General features: G+C 49.8%; 1 protein-coding gene across 2 annotated transcripts in view; it reads right to left on the bottom strand.

The window, feature by feature from the left end:
• SEMA4D (semaphorin 4D) overlaps window positions 1-17,255 on the bottom strand; it is a 127,900-nt gene extending 110,645 nt beyond the window's left edge. Inside the window, exon 1 of one of the 2 annotated variants that reach the window (XM_040237750.1) lies at window positions 17,083-17,255. The gene's annotated coding sequence lies outside the window, so the exon portion shown is untranslated. The remainder of the gene's footprint in view (window positions 1-17,082) is intronic. The other variant, XM_040237725.1, reaches the window with a different exon arrangement.
• Window positions 17,256-18,583: the final 1,328 nt, after the last annotated feature.

Here is an 18,583-nt window from a genome sequence, read left to right as displayed (position 1 = left end):
CCCCTCTGCACTGAAGGCGTGAACAGCAGCACGGCTGAGTGACGGTACAGTGCAGCGGGACAGAACTGTGCAGAGAAGAGCCACCACATTTTCATGACCAGGGAGTTTTCCACCAGGCCTTGCTGGGCCTGCCAGATTAGGGGAAGCAGAGGGTAGCAAGGAGCAGGGTGCAGCTGGAGAGACCCCAAGGGGCTAGATGGCAGCAGGGGCGGAGAAGGAGGCCCAAAGCCCTTCCCGGGGTGGGGGGTACAGCTCCTGGTGGGGGAGGGGCTTGGAGCAAGCTGGAGCCAGGGGTGCCAGCGTCTTAAGTCTGAGACCCCAATTCCAGGAGCCCTGTTACAGATGGAGGCAAGCTGCCCTGGGAAGTGGAACTACTGATAATCGAGGACCCCTGGCGTCCTCAATGGAGAATAAAGGGACAAGAATGTTTACAAACCACATTCATAATGGCCCAAGCCAGAAACCAAGCCAACAGTACAGCGAGTCCATGAACTGTGGTGCGCAGCCCAGATGGATGCTGGAGAACTGGGATGAGGAAAGAGCCCCGGGCGTGCAGTGGGGCCCGAGGCCACTCACAGGAGCCGAGGGACATCCACTCGTGCACTGCAGGGTCCAGTGTGTGCAAGTCGAACCCAGCCAGAACGCACCTCCGCTGCGCTCAGTGGGGACAGCATCCTTGGGGTGGAGTGCCAAAAGGGCCTGCTAGTGCTCTGAGAGCCTCACAGTCAGGCTACATTGGTGAGCAAAGCAAGGTCATATGTGCATTACTGTAAAAGTGCAAACATCTCACCAAAGGAGGAGGAAGGAAAATGGGAAGATGAAAATAGAGAAGGGCAGGCAGGCTGGACCTTCTGCTGCTGCCGTTTTGTGGGTGATCTTCCCTTGCATTTCAAGATGGGAAAAGAAGAGAGGCTACACTGAGCTGGGTGAGGGGACCCACTGCTGAGCAACCAGTGGTGGGTAGCCACAGAAGAGGTCAGCCTGAAGTCAGGTGGCCTTTCCCGGGGGACCCGACCCCAACAAGCTGGCCCTGGCCCCAGCATTCAGAGGATGCATGCCCTGGTCCATCGGCTACGACTGTTGGGGCCACTCTCCTGGAAAGAAGATGCCTCAGAATACCAGGGTTGGCCCAGGAACACACAAGGGCACTCGCTGGGGCAGAAAATGACCATGACCCCACAGCCCTAAGAGCACGTTTCCTTCAGCAGACCCATCCCCCTTCAGCTCTGAGCAAATTCAGGCATGGCACAAAGAGCAAAGAGACGCACAGGCCAGGCTGGGACAAGCTCCGGCTCCTCTGGGAAGCGCCCAGCCATTCTCAGCTGGTGCAGCTAACAGCCGCTGCCAAGCTCATGGAGATCACTCTGGGTAACAGAAGCCACACCACAGCTCCCCAAGCTCCCGGCCAGCAGGCTGGAGAGACTGGCACCTGGTGTGGCTAATGAAAGGAGCTGTGCTTGGGAAAGTTTTTCTGTCTTTAGGGACCGCAACATAAATGCTAGAAAAGGCCTGAAAATAGTCCTGACACAAAACCTCTTAGCAGAAGTCTGGGCCTTCGGAAAGAGCTGGTATGTGTACATGCTGCGTCCTCTCCCAGGAAGAGAGGAGAGAGTGTGTGTGTTCTGGGTCTCATTTGTTTTCGAAGCGGATGTCTGCCCTTTCCACTCACTATAAGTGGTGTTCTCGTCCCAGGATGCAAACTCTGCGTCCACCAGCTCAGGAGGCCACAGAGCCATCACTGCAGACCCGTGGGGACCTGCGTCTCCCAGGGCCTGCTCTCCAGGCCCTCAGCATCTACTTTAAAAATCATGTTCCCCTCCCCTCCCGGGTTGCCAGGGAAAACCAAGCCTTGCTCTGTTGGTGGTCCTGTCCACTAAGCAGGAGAGCCTATAAACATAAAGGAGGGGGGCCATGCCTCCAGGGAGGCCCAAGGGAGCCCACATTTGAAACCCAAGCTAGTCCCTCAGGTTTCAAAGACCCGCCAGTGATCCACTTCCGAGGCTCAGGGGCTCTGCTTTGACCCAGTTTCCTGGCTCCCCTCTCCCCCTGCCATGTGTGGCCTTTGAGCATGCATTCCCCAGGCAACTGGGGATGGGCAGCTGGGGGGGGCACCCCTCTGCTCCAGGCTCCAACCTGCGCTCAGCGCCAGACTCAGAGAAATCAGAGGTCACCACAGCCAGTAGTTGATGTGGAAAATGAAACAACAATACAAAGTCCTCACATATTTGCTTAACACCGAAAGTTTAAAATGTTCATGCAGTCACACAGAAGGCCAGATGACAAAATGGGGTTCAGTATTTTTCAATCTGGGGGTTGCAAACACAGTTTTTAACAAGATGCAACTGAACAAAATACCAGAGTATCATATGTGGTTAGGGGTGAGTGCTCTCCTGAGAAACTTTTAAGTGCGGGTGTGTGTATGTATACATAAATGCGTGTGCATACATATGTACACACATATAAGCAGGTTCACTGCCTTACAGATAAATGCGAGTCTTACTGTGAGCTGCCCTGAGGGTCCGAAAGCAGCCATTAAGTTTTAATATTCTAATAAAATGTTTTCAGCAACATTAGATAAGTACTGAAACCTCTCTGAAGCTTGGTTTTAAATACAACACTGCAATCTATCAGCATCCCAGTTCAAAGATAACCAAGAAGGGATATTTCACTTGTCACCTCATTTTGTTATCCCATAGCTCCCAGATGCTGCTGACCCCACTCATGAACGGTCAGGCCTTGCTGAGGCCACACACACACACACACGACACAAGGCTGACTCTCGGTTAAACCCAGGCAGTCTATCAGAGCAGGCTCTTGCTGGAGCTGGGCACGGAGGAGGGCAGCGGGCCCACCCCCGGTGCAGGGCTCATGGTGGCCACACACTCTCACTCAAGCATCTCCTCTCACTCTGGACAGGCCAGTGTATGTTTTCTATTTAAAAGTACAACAGAAAGAGCTCCCACCCGCTTTTTAAACAAGGCAGGTGTAACAGGTCTATGAAAAGTGTGTCAGACTCTCAAGGCATATGACGTGTGTGTGTGTGCGTGTGTGATCTACAGTTGTGTTTTTTCCATTTTTCCTTTATTGCTGCAGAAAACTGGAGTCACGCAGACAAGCACCAAGGAGAAAGCAAAAACCACATGGTCAACGAACTACGTGACCCTCCCTTCTGGACACAGTCTGCCTAATGCTTTCTAGACAAATTATGGGTCCTCACTGTATGCCCCGGTTTAGGAATAGTTCCTAGTACTTGATGTGACACATCAAATTAGTCATATTTTATACTATCATTTTTAGAGGTTGGCTAGCCTAACTGTATCTCCTCATCTCTGACCATCTGTCAGCGGCTTTCAGCTGGTATCTGGGTTTTCTGTTTATCAACACCTGACACCCTTTCTAATAAACGCTTCTTCGCAACCATGATTCCTCAGCATAAATTTCCAGACAATGAACTGCAATGGCCGAGGGTACAGGTATCCTTAACATTTTTTAAATACCTCGACCAATGGGCACCCCTCAGTGTGTGCATCAGATGCTGTGTCTGGCAAGTACCCCTTCCTGCAGGCTTCAAGCCACAGCCTCCGCGTTCACATCCTGGGTCCACTACTCCTTGGTTTCTCTGTTTTCGACATCCTCACCTGTAAAAGACAGAAGGACTCTCCCAACCTGATAGGGCTGTGGTTAGAACTCCACGAGACAGGGATAGACAGCTGGTGGCAGGTCCCTGACAATGAGATCACCATGGATATCGGTATGTCACTCTTTCCCATAACGGCCTCCCAGTCTTCATCCTCATCTTTCTGATTCATAAATCAGGTGTCAGAGTCAGCGCTCACCATGATTCTGATCACATCAGTTACTGCTCAAACCCCTGCAAAATTAGGCAGAGTAAAAGAAGCTGGACCCAGAGGCTGTACCGTGTGTGACTCAGCTTATACATCATCCTGGAGAAGCCTTAAAGGATGGAAAACAGATTTGTGGGTGCTGGGAGTGGGTGGCGTGGGGAAGGCTCTGACTCCGGAAGGACACAAGGAAACCTATGGAGTTACAGGATTTTCTGTATCTTGATCTGGTGATTGTTACATGACTATGTTTCAAAACTCACAGAAAAGGACATGAAAATGGGTGCATTTTGGTGAACGCAAATTGTTGCTGTTGTTCAGTCACTCAGTAGTGTCCAACTCTTTGCAACCACGAGGACTGCAGCACTCCAGGCTTCCCTGTCCTTCACCATCACCTAGAGTTTGTTCAAACTCGTGTCCGTTGAGTCAGGGATGCCATCCAACCATCTCATCCTCTGTCCTCCTGCCCTCAATCTTTCCCCGCATCAAAGTCTTTTCCTGTTCTCATCAGGTGGCCAAAGTATTGGAGCTTCAGCTTCAGCATCAGTCCTTCCAATGAATATTCAGGGTTGATTTCCTTAAGGATTGAATGCAAATTATCCCTCAGTAAATCTCACTTTAAAACAAACAACAACCCTGCAGAGAAGGAAGTCTATGCTATGTGGCCTGGCATTCCTTGTCTCCTGGCCAGCTGCTTTCCTTCCTGTTTTTCACTGGCTCCAAAATCTAGCATGTACAGAATGCCCTCCATACCTGCAGGTCCGCCCAGGGTCCACACCAAACTCAAAGCCCCATCAAGGCCACTGGCCTCGTGTTCTCCATACAGACCCTGTCTTGAGCCAAGGACCCTGTGTCCTTCTCCGCTCTTTCAGATCCTCCTTCTCTCCCCTTCTGGGAGGCCTGCCCAGACCACCAGTAAGTAAAGATTATTCCTCCTTCCTCTGCGTCAAAGGCTCTCAATTCTGGCTGCACAAGAATTACCTGAACAGCTGTCAAAACCACACATCCACACCCTCCCTCCCATCCCAGGAGATTCTGTTGTAACTGGGCGGGTGTGGAGACAGACACGGGGGTTTTGTTCTGCTTCATTTTTTCAAGAATCCCAGGCTCAGAAATGAAAGAGGGAAAACGATGCAAATCCCAAGGCATTAAAATGATAATAGGGGAATATTATAAACAACCTTATGCCAACAACTTTGACAACTTAAGTGAAATAGGCAGATTCCTTGAAACACACAGATCATCAGGACTGACTCAAGAAGAAACAGAAAGTCTTCATAGCTCTATGTCAATGAACCGAATTCATAAAGGAAATCCAGGACAGCTTAACTAATAAATCCTGTTAAACGTTTAAGGAAGAAACATTGCCAGTCCTACACAAATCTCAATAATAAATGAAGAGGAAGTACTTCCCAAATTACTGTGTGAGGCCAACATTACCCAGATACAGAAACCAGACAGAAGGATTACAAGAAAAGATTACAATATCCCTCATCAATATAGTTCTAAATATTCTTAACAAAATTGTAGCAAATTGAATCTAGCAATACCGAAAAAAGATAATAATATCATGACCAACTGGGGTTTGTGCCAGGCATGAAATATTGTCTAACATTCAAAAATTAACTACTGTAATTCACCATATTTATCACAAAAAAAGAGGAAAAACCATATGATCATCTCAACAGATACAGAAAAAACATATAACAAAATTGAACATCCACTAACGATAAAAACTCTATGCAAACTAGAAAATTCCCTCAACCTCAAAAAATGCATTTACATAAAATCTTCACCTAACATCATATTCAATGAAAAGATACTAAGTTCCTGCTTCCTAGGATTGGGAACAGGTGAGTGTCCATCGTCACCATTTCTGTTAAACACTGCACTGAACATCCTAGACAATGGAATAAAGGAAGAAAAAGAAGTAAAAAGCATTTAAACTGAAAAGACAGAAGTAAAATGGTTCCTATTTCTAACTGTCAGGATTATCTTCGTGTAAAAATCTTAAAGGACTACAAAAAAGCTACTGAAACAAATAAGTGAATTTAGAAAGGTCACAAGATAAATAAACAATATAAAAGTCAACAGCATTTCTATACAGTAACAATTCAGTTCCGTCGAGTCACTCAGTCATGCATGACTCTGCAGCTCCTTGGCCTGGAGCACGCCAGGCTTCCTTGTCCATCACCAACTCCCGGAACTTGCTCAAACTCAAGTCCATCGAGTCAGTGATGGCATCCAACCATACAGTATTCCAATGGTAGAAATAAACAATTGGAAAATTAAAAATTTAAAACCCACTTGTAACATTTGAAATCACAAAATACTCATGAATAAATGTGATAAAACACATATAAGACCTATACTGACTACTACAAATCACTGCTAAGAGAAATGAAGGAAGGTGAACACAGATGGAAAGACAGTCCATGATCACTGGCTGAGACTCAATATTGTTAAAATGCCAATATCCCTCAAGTTGATCTAAGGAGTTAATGCAATCCCAGTCAAAATTCAAGCAGGCGTTTTTATAGAAACTGGCAAGCTGATTTTAAACTTATGTGGAAATGCAAAGGATCTAGACTAGATAACACAGTTTTGAAAATGAACCACAACTGGAAGGTTCACTACACGACTTCAAGAATTACTGTAAAACAAGAGTCATGAAGACAGGGTAGTTTTCAGGCCAATGGTGAATAAGCCAAAATGGACTGGAACTGAGTCCTGAAACAAAGCCACACAGATTCTCAATTACTCTTCAAACATGCGGGAACTGTATACGCACTCAAAACAATAAACCTCAATCCTAAACTCTTTCCAGTTAAAAGGTAACTCAAAATAGATAGTAGATAAAAGCTAAGACCATAATGCCTTCAGAAGAAAACACAGGAGAGAATCTTTATGATGATGGGTGAGACAAAGTTTCTTAAACAGGACACAAAAAGCACAAGCCACTAGCTAAAGACAATTGATATAAATGGACTTAAAACTAAAAATGTCTGCCCTTTGAGTGATATCATTAATCAAATAGAAAGGTAAGCCACAGAGAAAAAAATATTTGCAATACAAATATCTAACAAAGAAACTAAATCCAGAATACATAAAGAATGCTTAAAAACTCAAATATAAGAGATAAATAGCCCAACTAAAAAGTCAGCAGAAGATTTTAACAAAAACCTAAAAGAGCTAATAAATACAGGAAAAGATACTCAACTAGAACATCTATGGTAGAGCACAACTCCCACTAGAGTAACTAAATTTAAAAAGACTGACGACCACAAGTGTTGGCAAGGATGTGAAATAACTGCTCCCACATTAGCAGTAGGGATGTAAAACGATACAACCACTTTGGAAAACAGTTTGCCAGCTTCTTATAAAGTTAAAGATACACTTATCACACAGCCTCACAATTCTACTGGTTAAGTATTTACTCAAGAAAAATGAAAACGCATGTCCACTCTCAGATGTGCATACAAATGAATACAGCATTTTTTACATCCTTTTTTAATAGTCGTAAAATACATATAACATAAAATTTACCATTTAAATCATTTTAAAGCATACGCAACCATCACCACTCTCTAGTTTCAAATCATTTTCATCACCTCCAGAGGAAACCCCATACATATTAAGCAGTCACTCCCATTCTCCGCTTCCCGAAGCCCTGGCAAGCACCAGCCTGCTTTGTTTTATCTCAATAGATCTGCCTATTCCGGACATTTCATATAAATGGAATCATACAATGCACTTTTGTGTCTGACTATTTTTACTTAGTAAAATGTTTTTAAGGGTCATCCATGTTGTAGCACATATCAGTACTTCATTTCTTTAATGGCTAAGTAATATTCCATTGCCTGGATGGACCACATTTATTTATTCATTCATCCACTGATAAGCATTTGAGTTGTTTCCCAAATTGCGAATTAGCGCTGCTATGAACAGTTGTGTACAAGTTTTTGTTGGAACATCTATTTTCAATTCTTTTGTGTATTTACCCATGAGTCGGACTGCTGGGTCACATGACATTTCTGTGTTTAACTTTTGGAAGAATCTCTAAATTATTTTCCAAGTTGCTGCACCATTTTACATTCTCAAAGTAACGTATGAAACATACACCTTTTCCATATGCTCACCAACACTTACTATTTTGCTTTTTTTTTTTTTTAAATAAAAGTCATTCTGGTAAGAGGGAAATAGTATCTCACTGCGGTTTGGTCTTGCACTTCCCTACTGATTAATGATGTGGAGCATCTTTTCATGTGCTTATTTGTCATTTGTCTATCTTCTCTGGAGATATCTTTGTTCATGTTTTAACTGGTTGTTCTTCCTTTTGTGTTGCACTGTAGCCTGCGGCACTTTTATTCATAATAATCTCGAACAGGAAGCAATCCAAACATCCACCAGCAGGTGAATAAATCAATAAATCATGGCACACCCACGTGACAAAACAGGGTTCAGCAATAAAAGACATAAAGTACAACACAGCAAAACCCAAGAATCTCAAAGATGTGCCAAGAAGTAAGACAAGAAATCTACAATACATGCTTCCATTCTGAAACTCAAGAAACAAATCTAATAGTCTAATCTCAACAGATCAGTGATTGCCTGGGTGGAAGGTTGAGTGCAAAGAGACAACAGGGAGTTTGGGGAGAGTTCATAGGCTAAACAATCTCTGTTGCAACTGCTCAACTGCTATAGCAGCCGGACAGCAGCCAGGGACAGTAGGCGCATGAATGCACGAGGTGCACCTCACCTGCAGAGTTCATCCACTGTTGGCCTCCATCACATCATGGTAGCAGCTTCATAACTGGATACCTTTGTCAATACTCACTGAACAGTGCCTTTTATGTATGTAATTATACCTCAGTTAAACTGGTTAAAGAAACATTGTTTCTACAGGTGAACATCCCAAGTCTAATGTGCATCCAGAGTGGGCCCACTGGCCCTGCCTCTCCCCTCCTGTCTGCCCTCTAGGATGCACTACCCCCAAAGGCAAGCCCTGCTTGGCCCAAGCTAGGAAGTGAAAGTGAAAGTCACTCAGTTGAGTCTGACTCTTTGCAAACCCATTGTCTGCCCATGGGATTCTTCAGGCAAGAATACTGGAGTGGTTTGCCATTCCCTTCTCCAGTGAATCTTTCCCACCCAGAGGCTGAATCTGGGTCTCCTGCATTGCAGGCAGATTCTTTAATATCTAAGCTACGAAGGAAGCCTGCATAACTGTATACCTTTGTCAAAATTCACTGAACAGTAACCTTTTATTGTATGTAAATTATACCTCAATAAAACTGGTTAATGAAACACTGTTTCTACAGGCAAGCACCCTAAGTCTAATGGGCATCCAGAGAGAAGCTCTCCTGTCTGCCCCTCAGGGTACACCTCCCAACCACAGGCTGTGCTTAGCCCAACCTTGGAAGTGAAAGTGTTCGTCATTCAGTCATGTCCAACTCTGTGTGACCCCCCTGACATTAACCCACCAGGCTACCCTGTCCATGGAATTCTTCAGGCAAGCATACTGGAGTGGGTTCCAATTCCCTTCTCGAAGGGATCTTCTGAACCAGAGATCGAACCTGGGTCTCCCGCCTTGCAGGCAGATTTTTTACCACAGAGCCGGTTCAGGGGTCCTGGGGGTGGAGGTGAAAACCTGCACCTGCAGCAGAGTCTGGAAATACAATGCTGCGCGCACAGGGACCACGCCTGGGGACAGGCTCTCCCCCTCGTTCACATGGCGCTCAGTGGATGCGGAATCAAGGCAGTGTTAACTGATCACACGCAGGCCCTCGCTAGTGACCAGGCCCTGTGTGTAGGGATGCCAGGCCAACATCAAGAGGGAAATGCTCACATCCTGGCTGCAAGGACACGGCCCCACTTTCAGCCTCGGTCTCTGGCCAGGGCAGCAGACCAGGCCCCCTTCACCCTTCTCCTGTCACACAGATGTCCTCTTAGCCAGAAGGGCATCCACTCCTGCCAGGGAGCCTGGCAAACTCAGCTCTCCAGACTTCCTGTGCTCACCACCCATGAGTGCTTCATCACCCCCTGGGCACCCACAGCCATGCTCAGAGGTTCCACTGTCCCAAGCTTCCATAACCAGTTTCTGCCATCCCGATCCCTTCCCCTGTCTGAGGACCCCAGGGCCAATCAGAGGAGTAGCGCACCTAAGAGGCTAATGATGGTTTGCTTGTGGGGGAACAGTGGTGGCTCGTCTGTCCCCTCCTTCTCCCCCACTGGAGGACATGGGCCAGGCCCCCACCCTACTTCCTTCACTCTTCCCCCTACTCCATCTTTCCCATCAGGACCAAAACCTGAAACACAACCCCTTATGCCCATCAGCAACTCCTCCATCTCTCAGCCCCCTTTCCCAGAAAAATTCTAGAAAAAATTACCAACTCCTGATGTCCTGAGCTCTACTTCCCACCTTCTCTTGGCCCAACACTCCCACCCCTCTTGTCAGCACACTGACAACCTCCATGTTTCTAAGGTCAATTCTCCAAGGATAATTCTCATTCCTCACCTAGCTGGCTCCCTCGGCCAGACAGCACTTTCTCTCCATGCACACTCTTCCTGTGGCCCTGGATTTCTGGCTTTCTCCTGCCCTGATGACACTCCTTCTTGGTTCCTCAGCCTTGGACCTCTCCTCTCCTCCATCCATTCAACTCCTCTGCCATCTTGTGCCTACTCAGCTTTAAAAATATCACCTTTGTGCTGGCAACAGCCAGACCCATATCGGACTCAGGCCACTCCCTCCAACTCCAGCCTCGCTTGCCCAACAAGCCCCTTACCACCTCCACGCAGACAGCAGCGGAGGTCGTAGGTGCCACCCTCCCAAATCCCCGAAGCTGCTCTGCCCATAGAGACCCCATCTCCAGGCGATGCCCACTCCATCCCTCAGGCTGCCTGAGCCAAGAATCTCACGGTCACCTTGGACTCCTCTATTGAGCCAACCATCCCACTGGCTCCATCTTCCCAACACACCAGAATCCAGCCAGACCCACCACCTACACAGGGCTGCTGCTCTGCTCCAGCCACACCTGCCCTCTGGCCTTGCTAAAGCGTGCTATGACATCCCCCTAGTCCCTCCTCACCTCCTCCATCAGCCCACTAGCCACCTGGTTTTGAATCTCAAACATTCCCAAACTGTGAGCACCTGGACCCCACACTGGCTTTCTCCATGGCACTATGGCCCCAATGCATTACATTTGGATTTACTTCCTCTCCTTAGCCTTCCAGCACCCACTACTTAACCATAAGTGCCAAGTTGGCAGGGCCTTCTATCTCTTGGTTTCTTGCTGTAACTGGAGCTCAGTAAACATTTGCTGGAGGAAGTGGTGAGACTTCATGAAGTGGAGGTGAAAGGGGCCTTGCTAAGTTGCTTCAGTCGTGTCCAGCTCTGTGTGACCCTATGGACTACAGCCTGCCAGGCTCCTCTGTTCATGGGATTCTCCAGGCAAGAATACTGGAGTGGGCTGCCATGCCCTCCTCCAGAGGATCTTCCCAACTCAGGGATCGTACCCGCATCTCTTATGTCTCCTGCATTGGCAGGTGGGTTCTTTACCACTAGCGCCACCTGAGTACCTAATTTCTTTGCCTCAAAAAAGATGAATGACAGGACCTCACCTACAAAGGACACAGACCTCCTGCATGCCCCAAATGCCTGGATGGCACAGCTCTATTCAGACAGGATCCCTAAGGCCTCTGGAAAGGACTGAGATGCAGAAAACACATGTGATCTCAATGGAAAAATGAGCTGTGCGTCTACAGTCTGTTCTGATAGCAAGCAGCTCATGGCCATGCAGATGAGACCCCAGGCTCAGAGCACAGCCGCCTCACTGAGGGCCTGGCTGTGGCCTCCCCACTAACATGGAAAATACTAGTAAACAACAACAACAACAAACAAAACTCCCAAACACATGGTGAGAACAAAGTGGGGTCCAGCTGAGGCCCTTATTCAGAGTAGGCCTCCCGGAACATAGTGTCCTTGCAAACAAAATCAAAAACATGCTTCAGAGCCAAACAACACCCAGATGCTAGATCAAAGCCCATTACATTCTGGTACTTAAGCAACTCAAATTTCTTGTAATAGGACAGGAAAATGGAGGGGGCGGGAAGCCCTGAGGATTCCAGGCAACTTGTACTTTTTCACTCTGTGGACTTAGCATTTTTATGGGTTTTGTTGTTGCTGCTGCTGTAGAGGAAAGTTACTTAACATAGCCTCTACTAAATGAAAAAACAGCAACTGCTCAAGATGAATGGAACAGCCCCACAGTGGCAGGTCATCCAACTAGCAGTGGAAATCCACCCAAGAAGGCTCTGGACTGTCACTGCTTTTGTTGCTGGGTCAAGTCCCATGGAAGGAAATGTGCTTTCCAGTTAAACCAGGACCGTGGTGGGTCTGAGCTAAGGGTCTTCCCCATCCCATGGCTCAGGGCCAGCATGGTACCTCAGCTTACTGCCCAAACGGAGGAACGGCATTGCTGTTAAATTTTCAGGGTCTGGGTCTCATCCCTCCTATTGCTGAGGTCAGGGCATTGGTGTCTCTTTTTCATGAGCCACAGAGCACAGACTCTGAGCAACAATGGCTGTGGATTCATTGACTGCCTCACTGAAGCCACATCATGTTATTATGTTGTGTAGTAACATGAATTCCGACAAGTCAAATCCATCTCGAATAAATTTAGATTTAGAAATTTAATGTTTAGAACAGGCTATTCTAGAGACTTCCATGGTGGTCCAGTGGCTAAGACTCTGAACTCCCAATGCAGGCGGGGCCTGTACAATCCCAGTCAGGGAACCAGATTCCACGTGCCGAAACTAAAGACCCTGCACGCCACAATGAAGATTGAAGGTCCCAAGTACCACAGCTAAGGGCCCGTGCAGCTCAATAAATAAATGTTGCAAAAAACCCAGGTTACTCCACTCCCTAAGGGCTTCCCTGGTGGCTCAGATGGTAAAGGATACGCCTGCAATGCGGGAGACCTGGGTTCAATCCCTGGGCTGGGAAGATCCCCTGGAGGAGGTCATGGCAACCCACTCCAGTGTTCTTGCCTGGAGAATCCCCATGGACAGAGGAGCCTGGTGGGCTACAGGCCATGGGGTCGCAAAGAATCGGACAGGACTGAGCAACTAAGCACATTTCCTAATGGCAATCCCTTCTTACAAATACATTTTATCATTACAAAAACAATCCCACTGGTAAAAGAAAGAAACTACATGGAAATAGGTGAGGGATTAAAAGGATAGATTCCCCTCCCTCCTTCCTTCCACACCCTTCTCAACCCTCTGCCAACACCCAAGCACACACAACTCGCATGCACACATACAGCCTTCCCTCCCATCCCCGTCACCAGCTGGACAGCCACTCTTGCTCGGAGCTGTGTCCCTAGAGTTTGGAGCAGCACCTGCCCTCCTCATCCACCAAGGGTGCTCTGTCATCGTCTGTTTGACACACAGTGTGTCATTCCAGATGCTTCTACACTGTATTACCTATACATGTGTAAATGGGATCACTCTATACAGTCTACACTAAGGAGCAATGTTTTCACTTAACTCATCAGCACTGCTTTTAAAGTAAACCTCAAATATTCCATGAAGTGAAGGAGCCTATGGCATTTGAGAGGGGGAAATGGGATTCTTAGATTATTAACTATTCTATGATAAAGACTTTTAAAGGCTAAAGATAAAGACTGAAGAGACTAACAAACCCTCAGGTACCATCACCCAGAGCTAATAACCGTTCAACAGTGGTCAATGCTGCCCCCTCCATCACCCAACCCATCCCCCACCCATGCTAATCTGAAACAGCTCTCAAACACGGCTCTCGCTTCCTCTGCAGATCACTCCAGCATCTACAGCTAAAGGGTAAAGCCTGTGTGAACATAACCACAATACCGTTGTTAAAAAATATAATTATCTTTTAAAATCATTATTCACTCAACAAATGCCCAACTATCTCTTTAAACACCATCATTTTTTTAAAGGAATGCTTCTTGGCTCAAATGCTGGTTAACTGCATTTCGTTCAAAGCTGCAGTCCCGAGTAATACATAGAAGTGACCTGGGGAAGGGGTGAAGTCTCCACTTTCATAGAGAGCATCCGAGACTTCAGACCAAATAAAGGACCCAGTCCTACTGGCAGATCACAGGGCATGCTGGAAGGCAGCTATGGGGGAACGACTCCTGGGCTGCTGTGATACCTGGTCCAGGTACAATACCGCCAGGTAAATGACCGTGCACTCAGGAAGGGACAGGCAACTGAAAGTGAGCCAATCCAAGGAGCTGCGATGAGCCAGTTTGCTTATCCCAAAGATCACCTTAATTGGTAGACTGAACAATGCCAGCCCAGCTCCAGGCAAGGCCCACTCACGTGCTATCTCCACTTGACTGAATCAGCAGATATTTCCTCCTAATAAATCTCTTGGAGAAGGCAATGGCACCCCACTCCAGTACTCTTGCCTGGAAAATCCCATGGACGGAGGAGCCTGGTGGGCTGCAGTCCACGGGGTCACAAAGAGTCGGACATGACTGAGCGACTTCACTTTCAGTTTTTACTTTCATGCATTGGAGAAGGAAATGGCAACCCACTGCAGTGTTCTTGCCTGGAGAATCCCAGGGACGGGGGAGCCTGGTGGGCTGCCGTCTATGGGGTCACACAGAGTCGGACACGGCTGAAGCGACTTAGCAGCAGCAGTAGCAGCAGCAGCAATAAATCTGCACTTCTCTCCATCACCTTTTGACAGCAGGCAGGCTGCAATGGCCACAAGCTGTGCTGAGTCTCCAGGGCAGAGGAGCCTACCCGACCGGACCACTCTCAGGTGATGCCCCGAGACAGCCCTGAATGGCCAAGGACCCCAGAGGCACAGGTGGAGCAGGGGAGTCTGCACCTGCCGAGCCACACAAAGGACAGCAGTCTTTCTTCCTGCAGCCACCCTTGACAGTCAGTTGATGGCAAATTCATTTGTGTATTTTTACATGGCCAGCTTCACCCCATGACCACCCTGCAGGCCTGGATGGTTCACTTGGTCGCTGTTATCACTCCCAGAAGAGACTGGGGATGGGGGGCCGGGGGCACAAGGGCACTGGGACACACTACTTGCCACATCACCTTCTCAGGAGTTCTTTTGAACAAACTGTTAGCATGAGGGGAAGGTCGCTGTGAATTAAGGAACAATAGGGAAACCAATACACTTATGCAACAGCAGGGGCCTAACCCAGGGACACTGGGGACGCCTGGTGGTGGGAGGGGACCCAGGGCCCATTTGCCAATCCAGGAGCCCCAGGCTCACCACAGGAGGGATCAGAAGAGGCTCCTGGCCACACCCATTCCCCCCCTCCCACCAGAAACAGAGCCCAGAGGGCGGGTGGGAGGCCTGAAACTGTCTGTGCTCAGTGTGGGAGAGGCAGGTTCTCTTTGGAAGCACAGAGGACCAATAAGAAAACCATTGATCTCTGCAACACATTATTGATTTCGCTATGTGCTGGCACCAGCGGATGGTCCTCCCCCCTCACTCAGAGCCAGCCATTAGCGTGCGCTCCCAAGACTGGCCTAGACATCCCTGCCTGGTGAAGGGGGAAGGCGCTTGAGATGAAACCTGCCTTGGCTAACCCACAGGGACTGGATCACGAGTGAATGATGTCATTATGGTCATCTCCCTGCCCCCAGACCCACTGGACAGCTGTGCAGCATGGCCATGCACCCCACTCCTGAGCTGAGGTGGATGTACCATCTGCCAGGACCCCAAAGAAGGCTGTCAGAGCACCCCAGTTACCAGCAGAGGGGTAACGCTGCATTTTCCAGCAATCATAGAGAGCCAGTACCTCTTGAATGCCAGCTCATGGTCCTATAACATGGCTCAAGAGTAGACCAGGGCTGGGTTGCCTCTCAGTGTCAGCAATTTTTCTTTCTTTATTTAGTTTACCCGCTGTTCATAATACAAACTTTTTTTTTCTTTGCAATCTGAAGGTCTAGCCTCTTGGCGGGGAGAGTCTTTGTCCCCAGAAATGCCCCAGTGAATCCCTTCACCATCCCCTCATCCCTGCAGACTTTCCCCCTGGTAGGACTGGTTGCCTGGAGTACTCCGAACAGGTCTATTTTATTCTTCTTTATTCTTGCAGACGATGTGCACAGACACCAACGGTTCAAGTGACAATCAGGGCATTATCTCGGCCAGAATCCTGGCCCCAGCACTGACTGAGGCAGCCTGTTTCTGGGACACAGTAAACATTCCCAAAATACAGTGCCCAGGCAGCCCGAAGGCAGGCTCCAGGCCTGGGGCAGGTATGAGCTGACAGGCTACCGGTGTCACTTCACCCTTGGAAAGGAAACTTCCGCTCGGTGGCGCCTAGTGGATCTGAACAGATTCAGAATGGGGGGGCCAGTCACTTGGCCACAGTCCCCAAGTCCTGGATGTGCTTAACGTAAGTGGTGGTTTTCAAATCAAAAGCTGAACAACTTTGCATAGCAAACGCGCTCCGGAAAGCGGGGACCCTTGCCCTAGACCACAGGCCTCGTTTTTGGTGAACTGCCCACCTCCAGACGCCCACACACCCCCATCCCCAATACTAAATGAAATAAAACGAAGGGGACCACCACGACCCAACCCTCCTTTCCACCGTCTGCACTGGCAAAACCCCAGTGGATTCAGCCTTCTGCAGTTCACCAGGCGGCTGCAACAGGTGCAGCCCTGAGCTAAGGCTGCTGATTCTCCTTGGCTATTCTAGAATCACGCAGCCAAAACCCAAAAGGAAGCCGAGGCCTGCAACACTCACTGCCAGGGGCCCGACCTGCCCCACCTGTCTGAGTGCGCGGCTCGGGGTCTAGCTCCCGGGGGCCGCGGCCCCGCCGACAGAAATAGAAGCCGCGGGGCCCAGCCAGGCCTGAACGGCCGGAGTGGGGCGGGGGCCGAGCGGACAGGAGCCGCCGGTCAGGCAGAACACACCGCCCCCGCCCCGGGCCAGGGTCTGCGGCGCGCCCGAGCCCCGAGCGTTGCCGAGCCACCTGCGCGCCGGGGCAGGGAGGCAGCCGAGGAGGGGAGGAGTCCTGGGGGGGTCCTGGGACGCGACTCAAAGAGGGGTCTGGGGAGAAGTCATGGAGCTCCGGGAAGGGGGCTCCGGGGAGGCCCCGGGGGTCCCGGGAGGAGTCAGGGGGCTTCGGAGCGGAGGCTCCGGGGGCCGACTGGGGGAGGGTCTCGCCGCCCCCGCGCACCTGCACCGCCCGCGCCCGCCCTCTACCCGCCAACCCTTACCTGGCGCGGCGTGTCCTGGCCGCGCGGCCCCGCGGTGCCGGGCCAGGCGAGCGCGGGCGGAGGAATGGCGGCGGCGGAGGCGGAGGCGACCGGCTCGGAGGCCCGGCGCGGAGGGGCGGCGCGGCCAGGCGACTCGGGGATGCTGCGGCGGGGGAGGGCGCGGAGGCCGGCGCGGGAGGGAGGGCGCGGGGCTGCGCGCAGGCCCCTCCTCCGCTCCCCTCCTCCCCTTCCCGCCTCCTCTCGCTTCCCTTCCCCCTCTCTCCTGCCGCCTCCTCCTCGCCGCCCGGCTCCCCGCCCTACTTCTCATCCCCCACCCGCTCCGTCCCTCCCCTTTTCCCTCCCCTTTCTTCACCTTCCTGCACTCCTCCACTCCCTCCATCTCCACTCTTTCCCTCTGACCTCTTCTTTCCCCACCTTCCACCTTTCCCCCAACCCCCGAGCCCCCAAAGGCTAACCTCTGCCCTGGCCAGGCCTCTGCTGGGTCCACCACACGTTCTGATGACGTGTGCAGTTACCCCCTCCTCACCACCTGCTAATGGAGCATTGCCCCTTCTAGGAGCCTGACCTGACCTCACCCTCTCGAGCCTCCACCCTCCTCCAAATCTCCAAGGTTTTGCGAACTCCCAGGTTCTGATGCTGTTCTACTGGGGACCTGGCCTGCCCAATGGGTGGGAAAAGCATGTGGGCTCTGAGGACGCTTGCTCCTTTGCTTCTAAGCAAATCTAATTTGGAATAGAACATTTCAAACCAAGCCTTCTGCCACTTCCCCAGGGTGAGGTGGGTAGGTACCAATCCAGGTTTTGCTGCACCCCTCCTGTTTGCCCCCATGCCAACTGTTTGTTAAGTGTTCACCATTTGATCACCCCTGGTGACACACGTTTACACTAACCCACAGGTTTGAGAACTAGGTGCCCTCCGAAGACTGCTCCAAATCCTCTGGCCCTGGAGGAAGAAGTGACAGGCTTGAGAAGGTGGTTGATCTGACCAGTAGGCCTGCTGAGGGACGCTGTCCAGAGAAAGGGATGCAGTTCCCAATGAACCAGCCAGGATTTCCTTGGGTGTAGTATAGGAGTCTGGGCTTCCCTGGTGGCTCAGATGGTAAAGCGTCTGCCTGCAATGTGGGAGATCCAGGTTTGATCCTTGGGTAGGAAAGATCCTGGAGAAGGGAATGGCTACCCACTCCAGTATTCTTGCCTGGAGAATCCCATGGACAGAGGAGCCTGGCAGGCTATACTTCATGGGGTCGCAGAGAGTCAAACATGATTGAGCCACTAACTAGCTAGTTAAGAGTCATGGTGCTCTGCCCCCAGTCTTGTCTGTAGATCCCAGGCTGCAGGAACCCTCCCAGCTCACCTGAGTTCACTTTCCTGATGCCCAGGAGCTGCTGGTAACCAGAGTAAGAGTTTTAAAATGAAGCCATTCCTAAATGATCAATATCGGGACTGAGAGCCTCACTCTCTTCAGGGGCCTCCTCTCTTTTCATGCTGAGGCTGCCATAGGC

Source organism: Oryx dammah, unplaced genomic scaffold, assembly GCF_014754425.2.
Source record: "Oryx dammah isolate SB20612 unplaced genomic scaffold, SCBI_Odam_1.1 HiC_scaffold_1, whole genome shotgun sequence".
In the NCBI taxonomy this organism is placed as follows: Eukaryota; Metazoa; Chordata; class Mammalia; order Artiodactyla; family Bovidae; genus Oryx; species Oryx dammah.
The sequence above is the reverse complement of the archived record's forward strand: the minus strand, read 5'-3'. Positions and strand labels throughout refer to the sequence as shown.